A 15,487-nucleotide genomic window follows, 5' to 3' on the forward strand; every position below is an offset into this window, starting at 1 on the left:
TTTGTGAAGTAAATGGGTAAATGAGTCGAATTGATTTTAGTAAAAAAAAAAATCCGGCCCTCATGAGGTCTCAGTTGAACAAATCCGGCCCTCGACCTAATATGAGTCTGACACCCCTGCCCTAAGTGATACACACATGTTATGAGAGTGGAATATATACCACATCATATATCACATCAATATCCATTTCAGTGTAAATGGTTAGTTCCTTGCTTGAGTACCGTAAATTCCGGACTATAAGGCGCACCGGTATATAAGCCGCAGCAGCAAAATTTACTGTTTTTTACATATATAAGCCGCACCGGACTATAAGCCGCGGGTGTTTTGATGTTTAATTACCATATGTAAGGGTTCGTGCACAGAGGGGATTGTCGGGAAAGAGATGGCTGTTTGGGGAAGCTCCCATTTATTAACATTTCAACAAAACAAAACAAAACAAAAGTCAGGTCACTAATCCCCAGACAAAATCACACAACAATAGGCTATATCACACAGGATAAGGTGCAGTCATGGCTGTAAACAAAATAACTGTAAAACAATAATAAAACAATCAGTCAACAGTAGTGAGCCTACCAGAAAAGTCATTAATCCTTGTCTTCATCTTTTAGGTGAAGGTGCAGCAAACGGCTGTAACCAGAGAAGTCAAGTCACTAATCCTCGTCTTCCTCTTCTTCCTGCGTACTGAAACCACCAAAGTCCTCATCTTCAGTGTCGGAAACGAACAGGTTCAGGGTGGCTTCGTCAACCACTCTCCTCTCTCCTTAATTGTCACTCTCAAAACCAACGAACTCCTCTTCGTCACTGTCGGTGTCGGCATCGAACAGCCTCTGAAGCCTCTGACGGCCCTCAGCGCCAGCTGTGGCGGCGTCATCCTCTTCATCCCGCAGCAGTCCAGCCTTTCGGAACCCGTTGGTGATTGTGGATGTTTTCACACTCCTATAATATTCCGTGATCTTCCTTTGTGTGAATTCGCCGAAGTTTGTGATTTTCTCCTGGTAGTCGGGAGGGAGTTGCTGGCACACTGCAGTAGTCCTCGCCCTCACGGACAGTCCCTTTCGTCTCATGAATCGGAAGCACCAAGATGAGCCACCTCTGAAATGTTCAATTTTCATTTCGGTGGCGACTGTTTTGGCCTTCAGTCGGATCTGCACCGTGGAAACGCCTCGGCCGTCTGCTCTCTGCGTCAACACCCAATCTTCAAGGGAATCTTCAAGTTCGGGCCATCTGCTTTTATGACCTCTGAAGGACTTTTTGGTCTTCCAACGCCTCACCATTGACTCATTGATGCCCAGGGTACGCGCTGCTGCTCTATTTCCCTCTTTTAATGCGAGATAGACAGCTTTCAACTTGAAAGCTGCGTCGTGTGAATTTCTGCGTACCTTCCCCATGGTAAGTGAGAGAGAGTTGCTTCTACTGCTCGTCTTGTTGTGATTCCGGGCTGCTGATGAACTTTGAACCGGTAGGAGTAACCGGTTGATTTCCGCCAATGATGTCAAGTCTTTCATACACAAAGGCAATTCAAGGTGCTTTACAAAAAAATAATCGAAAAAACAAGCAGCAAAGCAATGCACATAAAATGTGCTGATGAAGCTGTGTAACCTGTAAAATCCATCGATTTTGGAGGTCACCGAGTGGCTGTTTGCTTACCGTAATTACCATATGTAAGGGTTCACGCACAGAGGGGATTGTCGGGAAAGAGATGGCTGTTTGAGGAAGCTCCCATTTACCGTATTACCGTAACATTTCAACAAAACAACATAACACAACACCACCTTTGTTTATTTTTACAGTGCACACAGTGTCCGCGGTGTGGTGAAAAGAGGGCAAGAGAGGAAATTAAAACAGAAGTGGATTTATAGTTAGAAAGAGTGCTAAAAAAGAGAGATTTTATTTGTATTTTTTTTTTTTTTTTCTGAAAAAATCCATAGATAAGCCGCACCGTTATATAAGCCGCAGGGCCAAAAAACGGGGAAAAAGCCGCGGCTTATAGTCCGGAATTTACGGTAAATTAAATCTTGTTTGGGACCCCCCAACGCCAGGCCTGCTCCAAATATTGCTTCAGAAGGTGTAATGACAGTCTGTTCTAATACTGCTTTAATACAGACATACAGCAGGGTTTGCAAGTAATCATTGATTAACACAATTTGGGACCCTTGCTTGCACCAACTGTCAAAGCACCATGTCAGGTTATTGGGGGGGTGCTCTAAAACGTCTGAACTGTATAACATCTTCATTTGTGCTTTTCTTTTGGTCTGACTGATCTAAAACTATGGTGGGGCAGTGGTAACCCTGTCTCTAGGGTTTTGTTTACCGAAATCGGTACTTTAAGGGTACCGACTGAATTACATCGGTACTACTGAGTACCGATTCAAGTCTATTGGTACCAAATTCTGGTACCTGCTGAGAGTGCATCTGTGTGTAAAATGTTCTAAATAAATAACAATGTTGAAATTGACAAGTTTGGACTTTTTACAACTGAACTGGCATGTTTGTTTGTTGTTGTTTTACTGTATCGAGAGAGTAAAGTACCGAAAAAAGGTACGGTTGGGTACCGGTAGTGAATTCCAGGTACTGGAACAGGTACCGGTATCGGTTCAAATGTGAACTGTACCCAACCCTAGCTGTTGCCTCACAACAAGAAGGTCCTGGGTTGGACTCCGGCTTGGGTCGCTGATGGAATGTTCTCCCTATGCCAGGCAGGCTAGCTCCTGAAAAGGGGCCTTTCTGTGTGGAGTTTGCATGTTCCCCATGCTCACTTGGGGTTTCCTCCAGATAAGAACCCCACTAAAAACACACAAGAAGACATCGTCTGACCAGCGATGGATGAAAAAATAAGTTGCCCCGACCGGATGCTGTACTGAAAGCTGCCCCCTGCTGCTGGCTGTCCTCTGGAGGAAGAACAGCCTTGATTGAGTGAGAAGCAGAGAATTAATTTTGCACTTTGTGTGTGGCTGCTGCATGGACATATGGGTGCGACAACAGAAGACAAGCATGTCCCTGTCCGAATACAGACGAGCATGTCCTCCTTATCCGGTTTACGTTCTAGCCTCCGCCTGCTTCAGCCTTAGATTTGAGAACAATTAAATCATGAGATGGAATTGGAAGGCGGGTGATTACGTACGCTTGGGCTTTCCTCCGTACAAGAAAACTGTAAATGAGTTCCCTCAAAAAGAATATTCATCTACAAACGCCCCAACAAGCGTTAACCCAAAGCGGTCTCATTTTGACACATAATAGAGGACATGAAACAGGTCTCATCAAGTGCTATGACACGGTGGGCTAATCTCACTGACATGGATTAAGGCTAATCCTCGACTAGGGCATCACTTTAAACAGAGATCTCCTTTGACTTAATCCATGTGTGACATTGTCTATGTGCTTCGCTCTCAGTGTGTGAAGACACCAGTGAATAAAGTGACTTTTCTTTACATCAGCTCACTGCACTGCTTCTCGCATGTTTAGGGAGGGAATTATTTCTGTTTGAAATTTCTAACAAGACTCTTCATATTCTTAAAATCAGTTGAATTCCCCTTGCTGAGGCACCATAGTTGATTTGTCACTTTTGAGATGTTATAACACAGTGGTTCTAATGTCAGAAACCCCTAAACTGACACAAAATAAGAAGTTGACACACAAACACCACAAGCTGGTAATTTACAGAGGCTTATGTTAATATTATTTTTTCTTTTATATGAAAAAAGACTAACATAAAAGATTTTTCCTTACATACGTATTTTTAAAATCATTATATTAATAAAAAATACAAATCCCTCTCTAAATTACCAACTATTTAGATGTTTATCAAAATCAAACTGTGTGAAATAACCTAATAGCAAAATTGTTAATAACAAAATAAATAAAATTCACAACACAAATGTTTTGTTTTTGTGCAATATTCATTTCCCCCTCATTTGTTTGTGGAACCCCCCACCCTCTCTCTCACTGACTCACTCACTCTGTCTGTCTGTCTCTCCCTCTCTCACTCTTTGAATAGAGGGAATGATTCTCAGTGTGGGATGAGCAGCGCTTCGTGTTAGGCTGTTCCTGCAGACACCAGTGAAGAAGAAGCCGGCTGGTTAACTACATCTGTCAGGAACATAAGACCCGGGGGGCTCGATATCAGGCTAACATGGAGAAGCGTATTCTGCCTGATGAAAGGGAATGCTTTAATACCTGATGGTGCTAACAATCTGTAAGTGACCTCTCAGCCCTCGATAAGAGGATGATCTGAGGATACGATCTGCAGAATGATCAAGAGAGCAAAACATGTATAATATAATAGCTTTAAGCATGTCAGTGGGCAGTAGCATAAATTGTGTGTGTGTGTGTGTGTGTGTGTGTGTGTGTGTGTGTGTGCGCGCGCGTGTGTGTGTGTGTGTGTGTGTGTATGTGTGCGTGTTTCCCTTTGTCTCCTGTGCTCTTTCAACATCCTTTTCTCTCTCTCTCTCTCTCTGCAATCAACTTTACATTCTTTCTGTTCATTTCTCTCTCCATCCTCGTTCTCTCTCACTCTCTGTGTTGCCTGTCCTTTTCTCTGCCTCACTTGTCTCTCCTGCCAAAGTCTACAGAAAATAATTAAATAATTTAAGTACAATTATATACACACCTTTATTTCATCTTTTGTGTTTGAGTTTTCATTATTTTGGATTTGAATTAAAACAGTAGGCCTACATAAACAAAAGCAAAATGTATATTATAATAATATATTTATACAATAATACAATATTATTACACTATAAATATGCTAGGTGTGTGTGTGTGTGTGTGTGTGTGTGTGTGTGTGTGTATATATGTATGGGTGTTGTTAAATTGAGCCTATAGGTTCCACTCTAATGACCATATCTGTGGTAATTACATTGTTTGAATTGGATCTGATCTGTTTGTGTTGAATAGCACATGGACATCCTGTGAACAGTGGGCAGTATCTGCTCTTCCTCTCCATCACCTCTCCTTATTTTTCTCTCCCTCTCCTCCTCATCTTGTCCTCCAGTTCCCTTCACAACGCTGAACTTTGTTTGTCAAAATCTCTTCATTTTCATCTTCGTCAGTGAAGAAAGTAAGCACATGGCCAATTGATATGTATGTGAATGTTACCGGCATCTGCTAAAAGGGGGACCTCATTTTTAACATGAATGTCAACCAGGGTGGGAATTACATGGAGGCTAGTCTGGGCATCCTTTACACCACTTTTGGCCATGCGTAAACCAAGGAAACAGGAAACAATACTGGAAATAAGCGCGCAAAGAAACGTCTTTGTTGCCGTTAGCTTGACGCGGCGAGGTTACGTTAGCTAGAGCCTGATAAAAAGAACAACACAAGTTGTATAGTAGCGTTAGCACATTTCTCCAGTAGTCACTGCCGAGGAAGGTTTCTGGAGAGCCAATGGAGTACTCGCCATGTGAAATCTTATGATCAATGTCCATGTCTTTCCCAGCACTGGGTGTCATGCCGAGTTTTGCACCCCCGCCGAGAATTGCATCCCCACCTCACGGGAGCATATTAATAATAATAATAATAATTCATTTATTTTATATAGCGCTTTTCAAAACCCAAAGACGCTTAACAGTGAAACAAAAGACAAGCAACAGGCAACAGAAACAGGCAACAGATACAGGTAACAGGCAACAGATACAGGGAACAGGTAAAAATAACAGTGGCGGTTCAGGGCAAGGTTGTATGGAGAAGCAGAGGAGAGGAAGATAACAGGAGGGAGGGGCAGGGGGGGCGGAGGGTGATGGTTTGGAGGAGGTGGTCAGGGGTAGGGGAGGTTGTAAGCTTGGGAGAACAGATAGGTTTTAAGTGGGGAGTGAGGGAGAGTCTCGGACGGTCTGGGGGAGGGAGTTCCAAAGTCGGGGTGCGGCACGGGAGAAAGCACGGTCACCAAAGGTTTTGAGTCTGGATGGGGGGATGATGAGGGTGGCAGTAGAAGAGGATCGGAGTGTACGGGAGGGGCGATGGGGGATGAGGAGGTCAGTCAGGTAGGGGGGGGCTAGGCTGTGGAGGGCTTTGAAGGTGAGGAGGAGTAGTTTGAAGTCGATGCGTTGCTTGACGGGGAGCCAGTGGAGAGAGTGGAGGACAGGGGTGATGTGATCGCGGGACCGGGTGTGAGTGAGCAGGAGGGCGACTGAGTTTTGGACCATCTGGAGTCTATGGAGGGAACGGGAGGTGATGCCGGTGAGGAGGGAGTTGCAATAGTCGAGGCGGGAGGAGATGAAGGCATGGATGAGGGATTGAGCAGCAGGGGGGGAGAGGCAGTGTCTGACTTTGGCGATATTGCGGAGATGGAAATATGAAGTTTTGACAACGGAGCTGATGTGGGGATCGAAGGAGAGGGTGGGGTCAAGGATGAAACCAAGGTTGTGAGCCAGGGGGGAGGGGGTGATGGTGGAGTCGTCAATATTGTAATGATTTATACAGAAACTTAACTGTTTCAAAATTGTCTGGGTAGACGTGACTTCCAAGCCAGGGGGGTCTGTCCTGCCTCATGGAGACTGACTTTGATGCATTAGATCCACGTGGAGGTTGACTTCCATCCTTGGGGCTCTCTTCTGGCTCATGGAAGCCGACTTTGGTGCTTAAAATCCGGGTACAGGTGACCTCGAGACCTGGGGGTCTCTCCTGGCTTCATGGAAGGGGGTGCAAGTCTCGGCGGGTTTTGTACCTGCCGCCGAGATTTGCATCCCTGTTTTTAAGTTAAAACAGCCCCAAAATATGGTGGGGGTGCAATTCTCGGCGGGGGTGCAAAACTCGGCATGACGGCAGGCAGCAGAGCAGAGATGCCTTTGGATTTCAACTGTTGTACTTGATTATTATCATTATCCATTATCGATAACAGTTGACAGACAACTATAACTATTCCATCAACTGGCCATTAGTTTAAAAAGTAAAGCTTCTGTATTGGCTTAAAATAATGTGATATTGTGAATCCGCAATGCTTCTACAAGAACTTGTAATAAAAAACTTTGTTCGGTACGTCCATCTTTTGTTAATGACTGATGAGTCTCGTGTTGAGGCTAGTTGTTTGCCGTTTTATTTTCTTATTCATTGTGTCTGATTCTCAAGTGAACGAGCTATTTCCGCTGCTCGTTTCCTGTCTAGGGCGGGCTCTAGGCCGGAAACAGGCCGAGTGACAAAATCCCTTGTAAACGGAGGCCAGGCTCTTTCTCGCCGAGAAAAGCCTGGTGACGCGAGGTTACATGGAGGCCATCATCAGGCCACTGCCTCCGTTGCCCCTCCCTCTGGCCGTCACGGCCGTCACCGTGATGCCCTGAGATCCCTAAGGCCACCTTGGCAGTGCCCTGCTACCAGCCTGCTACTGTCAGTAACTTTAAAAGCATCAGCGGTCTCAGTTTAATGTAGCCTGCTCTATGCAAAGGACTTGTAATTGGCTCATTTTAAGACACATTTCAGAAAAATCTCTCTTCATGATGTCAAGAGCAATGGCCTTTGTGCCCTGGCATGTGACCTTGTGCCCTAAAAAAAACTGTGATGCTGAAGGCCAGATGGCCTTTCCCCTAAAATGATGAAATTCCCTCCCTGATGTCAACACAAATTGAATTGAAAGGAATGCATTTCAATTAAGGTTTGCACATGCACACAAAGAACTGAAGAAATTACTGAGTGCAATTGAACCTTTGACACTCTTATTCTCAATAGTATCCATTGACGCCGATACTGAAATTGATACCCACTTTAATAAGTGTCAGATAACCTCTTATTTATGCAGTTACACATCCTTAATGTCAGCTCAGTGTCTCCTGGTTGCCGCTCCGCCCGGAGTTGAAAGCGAGCTGAGAGGTTGATCAGTGGTCATCAAAAACCATATAGGGACAGAAATAGACCAACATGTAAATGAGTCACCTGGTTTGCCTCTTACCTCTCTAACCGCTCATACCAGGTCTCATGGAGAGGGTCCCTCTCCAGATCCTGTCCTCTTACCACCGGTGTCCCCCAGGGCTCAGTCCTGGGCCCCTTACTTTTCCTTCTCTATATCAGATCTCTTGCCTATGTGATCTCTTCTCATGGCTTTTCTTATCACTGCTATGCTGATGACACCCAGCTTTTCCTTTCTTTCCCCCCCTCTGACACTCAAATCGAGGCTCGCATCTCTGCATGCCTCAAAGACATTGGCGACTGGATGTCTGCCCACCACCTCAAGCTCAACCTTGGTAAGACCGAGCTACTCTTCCTCCCAGGAAAAGACTGCCCTCTTGCAGATCTCTCCATCTCCATTGACAACACCACTGTACTCCCCTCCCAAACAGCCAAGAACCTCGGGGTGATCCTTGACAACCAGCTGTCTTGCTCTGCCAACATAGCTGCTACAGCGCGCTCCTGTAGGTTCTCTCTCTACAACATCCGCAAAATCCGTCCCTTTCTCACAAGAGAAGCGACTCAACTCCTGGTCCAGTCTCTTGTCTCCTCCCGCCTGGACTACTGCAACGTGCTTCTGGCCGGCCTACCTGCCACCGACATCCGACCGCTTCAGCTCATTCAGAACGCTGCAGCCCGTCTGATATTCAACCAACCCAAATTCTCTCACGTCACTCCCCTCTTCCAGGAGCTCCACTGGCTTCCCATCTCGGCCCGCATCAAATTCAAGACACTGGTACTGGCCTACTAGTAGGGTCATCTGTGGCACTTCCGTGACCGTGGAGAGTGAAGGTCCGTTTCTCAATGGATTTGTCATCTAGGAGGGTTAATAAACAAATTTAGCCGGGGTGTATTTTTAAAAAAGGCGGGGAAAATATTTGAGAGACCAAAATCCAAAATGGCTGCTGTGGAAATGAACTTTTTAATGGTTTGACCTACAATGATGCACAATACATGGTTTCAGAGCTTATTCTGGTCAAGGAATACATATTTGGTGTTTATATAATGATTTGACCTATTTTTGACCTTCAAATCCAAGATGGCTGCCAATTTTGAGGCAGTTTTTTCAAAATCGTCATAGAGCCTTCATATTAGGCTTGAATGACAGGTCTTCTCATGATGAGTTGAATAATATACAGTATAAGTACACAGAAGTAATCTCTGAGGTCAATAAAGTCAATGTTTGTGTGTAAACAACAGTTGCTGATTTGCGGTTTCCCATTAAATAGGGTAGGCTACTGAGAATATGGTGTCCAGTTCATCCCATCACATTTTCATAATGAACCAAAAACAAATTTGCACTATAGCCTAACATAAAATAGTATTCTGTATGCAAAGCTAGCAAGGTTAGTTGCTTGAGCTGAATTTAAAGGTCAACTCAAAACAAACAATGAAATTAACTTTGAAATTAAAACTGAATCCTAGGCTACTAAATTTCATCAGCACACAGTAAAGGAAACTTGTCTTTGAACTCAGCTGACTGTCTAGTCCTAATCCCTGTTGTGCAATGTCCCTTTTCAGTGAAGTTTTAGTTTTTGTTAAGAGTATGGACTTTTAATCTTGACCTTGTTGGTAGGCAACGGCCCTTTTTCAGTCAAGCATTTTCAGATTAGCTCAGTCAGTCTGTGAAGCAGTCAGTGTCAGCACTTGCGCGAGCTCGCTTTTTCTCTAACTAATGTTAAAATTACACACTTTAAGACACTTTGTTTGAGGATATCAACGTTATTCACTAGTCTAAAGATAGTTCTACCATCAAGAACATATAAAACAAAAGCAAAAACAATTTTTATTTGCAGAAGTCATCATTGATATTTGGTGTTAGCTAACGTTAGGTAACGTTATTATTTTTAGCTAAAGTTAATGTTATCTGTCTCCACACTTCTGTCAACTGACATATGCATTTGCTTTTGAAAATAAACAGCCTGGCTTGCTTAAGCATAACTGAAGATTAAATAGAAATATAACATGATGAATGCATGTACCGATTGGTTGCCCCATCTTCCCATGAGGTGGTGGTGTAAACATCATCAAATTTATCAAGTCCTGACCAGTCTTGGGCTTTTAATTGTAAGCTGTCGCATTTGCCTTGATTTATTGTATCGGTGGGCTTGCAAGGCTTGTCACATTTTAGGACACATTCATAGGACATTGTGTGCTTTGTCTTTCATTGGGAGGGAAAGCAACTCGCTATTATATTACTGTTATATTATATTGCTGTTATACGCTGTTTATTTTCAAAAGCAAATGCATATGTCAGTTGACAGAATTGTGGAGACAGATAACATTAACTTTAGCTAAAAATAATAACGTTACCTAACGTTAGCTAACACCAAATATCAATGATGACTTCTGCAAATAAAAATTGTTTTTGCTTTTGTTTTATATGTTCTTGATGGTAGAACTATCTTTAGACTAGTGAATAACGTTGATAACCTCAAACAAAGTTTTCTTTTTCTTTTATATTTTATATTATATATATTTTTATATTTTTTATCCCATTTTTATCCCCCATTAGTGCTAACATAATTTCTTTATCCTGGTTGCTACTCCACCCTCTGCCGATCTGGGGAGAGCCGAAACTGGCTCCATGCTTCCTCCGAGACATGGGCAGTTAGCCAGCCGCTTCTTTTCACCTGACAGGGGAAGCTTCACCGGTAGGACATAGCACGTGGGAGGTTCACACTATTCCAACCAGTTCCCCTCCCTCTGAACAGGCGCCCTTAACGACCAGAGGAGGAACCACATTAGCAACCAGGATATTGCATGTTTTTGGTGAAGGGGGTTCCTATATGAAGGAAACCCCCGGGAGGCACGGGGAGAACATGCAAACTCCACACAGAAAGGCCCTTTTGACGACCCCACCCGGGCGGTGGGCACTCGAGGACATGCGGACGGGCACGCATTCCTTCAGCGTTCACATCGTCCCAGGTGGGAATCGAACCCACGACCTTCGAGCTGTGAGGCGATAGTGCTTACCACTACACCACCGTACCTCCTTTTATATCCTCAAACAAAGTGTCTTAAAGTGTGTAATGTTAACATTAGTTAGAGAAAAATCGAGCTCGCGCAAGTGCTGACACTGACTGCTTCACAGACTGACTGAGCTAATCTGAAAATGCTTGACTGAAAAAGGGCCGTTGCCTACCAACAAGGTCAAGATTAAAAGTCCATACTCTTAACAAAAACTAAAACTTCACTGAGAAGGGACATTGCACAACAGGGATTAGGACTAGACAGTCAGCTGAGTTCAAAGACAAGTTTCCTTTACTGTGTGCTGATGAAATTTAGTAGCCTAGGATTCAGTTTTAATTTCAAAGTTAATTTCATTGTTTGTTTTGAGTTGACCTTTAAATTCAGCTCAAGCAAATAACCTTCCTAGCTTTGCATACAGAATATTATTTTATGTTAGGCTATAGTGCAAAATTGTTTTTGGTTCATTATGAAAATGTGATGGGATGAACTGGACACCATATTCTCAGTAGCCTACCCTATTTAATGGGAAACCGCAAATCAGCAACTGTTGTTTACACACAAACATTGACTTTAATGACCTCAGAGATTACTTCTGTGTACTTATACTGTATATTATTCAACTCATCATGAGAAGACCTGTCATTCAAGCCTAATATGAAGGCTCTATGACGATTTTGAAAAAACTGCCTTTTAGAGCTCAAAATTGGCAGCCATCTTGGATTTGAAGGTAAAAAATAAGTCAAATCATTAGATAAACACCAAATATGTATTCCTTGACCAGAATAAGCTCTGAAACCATGTATTGTGCATCATTGTAGGTCAAACCATTAAAAAGTTAATTTCCACGGCAGACATTTTGGATTTTGGTCTCTCAAATATTTTCCCCGCCTTTTTTAAAAATACACCCCGGCTAAATTTGTTTATTAACCCTCCTAGATGACAAATCCATTGAGAAACGGACCTTCGCTCTCCACGGTCACGGAAGCGCCACAGATGACCCTACTATACAGGGCAGTACACCAGACAGCTCCCCGGTACCTGCAATCCATGGTCAGGTTCCAAACCTCTCACCGCTCCCTTCGCTCCTCCACCAGTGCAGGTCGCCTCGCCCCTCCTTCGCTACGGGGGCTCAAAAGTCGCTCATCCCGATCTCGACTCTTCTCGTCCCTGGCACCTCAATGGTGGAACGAGCTTCCACCTTCGGTCAGGACTGCTGAATCACTGCCGATCTTTCGGAAAAGACTAAAGACACACCTTTTCAGGCTCCATCTGGGCCCTTCTTGATCTAACCTCGTCTCTCTCTTTCCTTATATTAAAAAAAAAAAAAAAAAAAAAAACTAACCAACCTTGTACCACTAACCTAAACTTGTACCACTGTTCCTTCAGAAGCTGTAGTTGTCATAGACTGTGCTCCATAGTGGATTGTTCTATTGCAGACAAAAAATGTGTTATTGTAAGTCGCTTTGGATAAAAGCGTCTGCCAAATGACGTAATGTAATGTAAATGTAATGTCACCTCATTATTAAAGCAAGAAAATCGCCAATTAACATGCTCATTCTTAATCATCAGAGGCTTCTGTTCGTTCACCATTGTCGGGGGAATTCTGCGTCAGTTACGTGCAATTATTTATTTGGCATTCAATAAAGCAGTGAAGCAATAAACAGGCTTTGCGTTAATCCAGGATTAGATCTCATTAATATTAGATCAAGGGGGGGGATTTCAAACCGGGTAGAAATACTCACTTGAGATTTCTGGCAGTGTATAAATCACGGGAGGAAGCTCTGTCAGTCCAATTCAATTTCTTTGGTGGTATTGCCACATATACTGAGGATGTATTGATTACTGTTACGCTCACCTGTCGCTTCTCATTCACAAATATTATTGACGCTGACAGAGAGTGTGACAGAGTAATTCATCCATGTGGAATCCAATAGACGTAAACAAAGTAGAAGGCTATTGTCTCTTAATACAATGCTGTGATGAAGCTAGTTCGGTGGCCACAGCAGCAGTTCCATCGGCCGCCGTGTTGGGTTAGTGTGGGGGTGTTGGTCTTCGATGGTTTCGACTTCCCCTGCGTGACGACAGCTCCCCCCATGGTTCCAGCCCCGGCAGCGACTGACCACTGCAGCTCCAGCGACTTCCACGCCACGCCATATGCCGACCCTCCATTTGGGCGGCTGCCTCTGTCTTCCAGTACCTGCGCCTGAACACCCGTGCTGCGCCTGTCGAGCAGAGCCTGCCCTGCCCACCTCCCACCCTATGGACTCATGTTTGGCACTGGCCACCCCTGAAATCTAATTGGCCACGCCAGGTGCCACCCCAAAATCCTGAGGATGCTGGCATCTGTGGCCGACATTACTGTCTTTCAGAGGCTGCAGCGGGCTCATTTTTAAAGGTACAGTGAACATACTGATATCATATTAAACTAGAAGACCTAAGGCATTCATTGCTACCAACCGTCTTATTCTAGCCAGTTGGGAAGGGGGGTAAATCATGCTCCAAATTTAGGCTAAAGGGACAAGGGAAAACATTTCTATATCCCAGTCAAAATGGTCTGGTCTGGTCTCAAGTCACTTGCGAGCGATGTAATAAGAGTTCACACAAATCTAGAAACATTGATATGCGACATATTTTGGTTCAGAAACGTTGACAATCTCCGTGTCCGTGGATTCAAGAAACGTACAATGCCAGAAGAGAGGAAGACACGGCAATGAAACAAACCAGGAAGAGCGCTCCAGCTCTCTCTGACACGTTGGGTGATTTATCCCGTCGACCCCGCTCCTCTCTCGACCACATTACGATTACACCCACAGCCCCCTCTCCTGTGCTAGATCATCATCACATAATTGGTTTTAAATCAAGAGGAAGCGCCCGCCGCCCAACGGGGGCCGGGGTCAATCACAGGAATCAATGACAAAACGCGGGGACCATGCCTTCCAAATCGGGGGTTTCGGCCCGGGAGTGGGCAGGAAGAGCCGACCCCAGGACGGCGAAGGGTGTTTTCTCTGTTACTCGCCTTAATTGGTTTCCTCCACTTCAGGACATGTGTGATTTATAGAGGCGGGTGTTTATTTGTGGTGTTCAGTCTCAATATAAATATACAGTATAAGCGAATTAAATGTGTGTTACAGTACATAAAACATCTGTGTCATGGCGATTTTATGAGCGTTGACAGGAGCGCCGTTACCGGATGTATTAAAGACAGAGAAGAGGTACAAGTCCAAAGACAAGTATGTTTGCTGTATTGCCAATGCTGAGCTGTTGCTGCAGTTACAGAGGAGTTACAGTACTCATTATAGACGTCCCCACACACGCTAATAGTGCCAGTGTTATATTAGTACCCAGCATGCATTTATTTCACTAACAGCCTCATGCAGTTCAACATCAGGACGGACAAACACAACATTTTCTCAATACAAAATGGATCAGTAACAGTTTATTTTAAATGGCAATGTTCTGCGTTTGAATCCGGCCAAGGACCTTTGTTGTTGATAAATTTTCGTTTTGATAATACATTTTGATAATTCGTTTGTTTATCCATACATACACACACACACACAAGCAAACAATAAGAACATAATCTGTTTACAGAACTGACCCACCTTAATATTGCTCCTGACAAACCTGGTTTGCTGGGAGTAATGTCAGAGGATAATGGTTTTGTTAATATGACTTGTACATTAAACTGTGATGGAAAGTGAGTTGTCGATGGGGATGGTTGTGATGGACATGAAGTTGTTTCCAACAATTGTTCAGCCATAAAACATGGAAGGGTGCTGCATTTCCTGTGTGTCTATATATATATATATATATATATATATATATATATATATATATATATATATATATATATATATATATATATAATATATTTAAGCAATATAGCATGAGAGCCAGTGTGTTGTGGCGAATATATCCCGCTGATCAGCTGTTATCCCACGAGGCCGCAGGCTGAGTGGGATAACTGCTGAGCAGCGGGATATATGCCACAACACCACGCAGCTCGAGTGCTATATTTCTTTTATAAAACGGTTTCCAAGTATGATAATATAATAATAATAATAATACTATAAGTCCGACTGGCATGGTATTCTGATAGAGTCAGTTGAAACACTACTGTAAGGCGGGACCGCAAGAACGTGCGGGTGATTTGATTGGATCGTTCTGGAGACTGAAGTTGACATTGGCCAATCCTGGCGCTTGCTGAGAAGCTGAGAGCTTTCTGGAAAGCCCGACAGGCAGCTCGAGCGCAGCGCTGCATTCTCAGCGCTTGCTGAGAAGCTGAGTGCTTTCTGCAAAGCCCGACACCAACTAACGTTACGGGGTTAAATGCGGGGTTAACAGCCTTTTTTTTGCAAAGAAGACATTAGCCCGCGTCTATTCTTGTACAAAACATAATTTTCTGCGAAGTATTAGTAAAGTTATAAGCGAAGATCGATTCACAAGGATCTGACAGCTGTCTCCGCCATTTTTTTTTTACATTGTCATTTGAAGTAACCAAAGGCTTTTAGTAAGAGAGTTGCCATGGCGGTTATTGGATTTATACAATGGCTGTGAACCAATCAGATTGCTTGATTTGAGAGAGCCGTTTTATAAATATATATACTGTATACACATATATATTAGGGCTGTCAAATGATTC

This window comes from Poromitra crassiceps (genome assembly GCF_964638095.1).
Source record: "Poromitra crassiceps genome assembly, chromosome: 1".
In the NCBI taxonomy this organism is placed as follows: Eukaryota; Metazoa; Chordata; class Actinopteri; order Beryciformes; family Melamphaidae; genus Poromitra; species Poromitra crassiceps.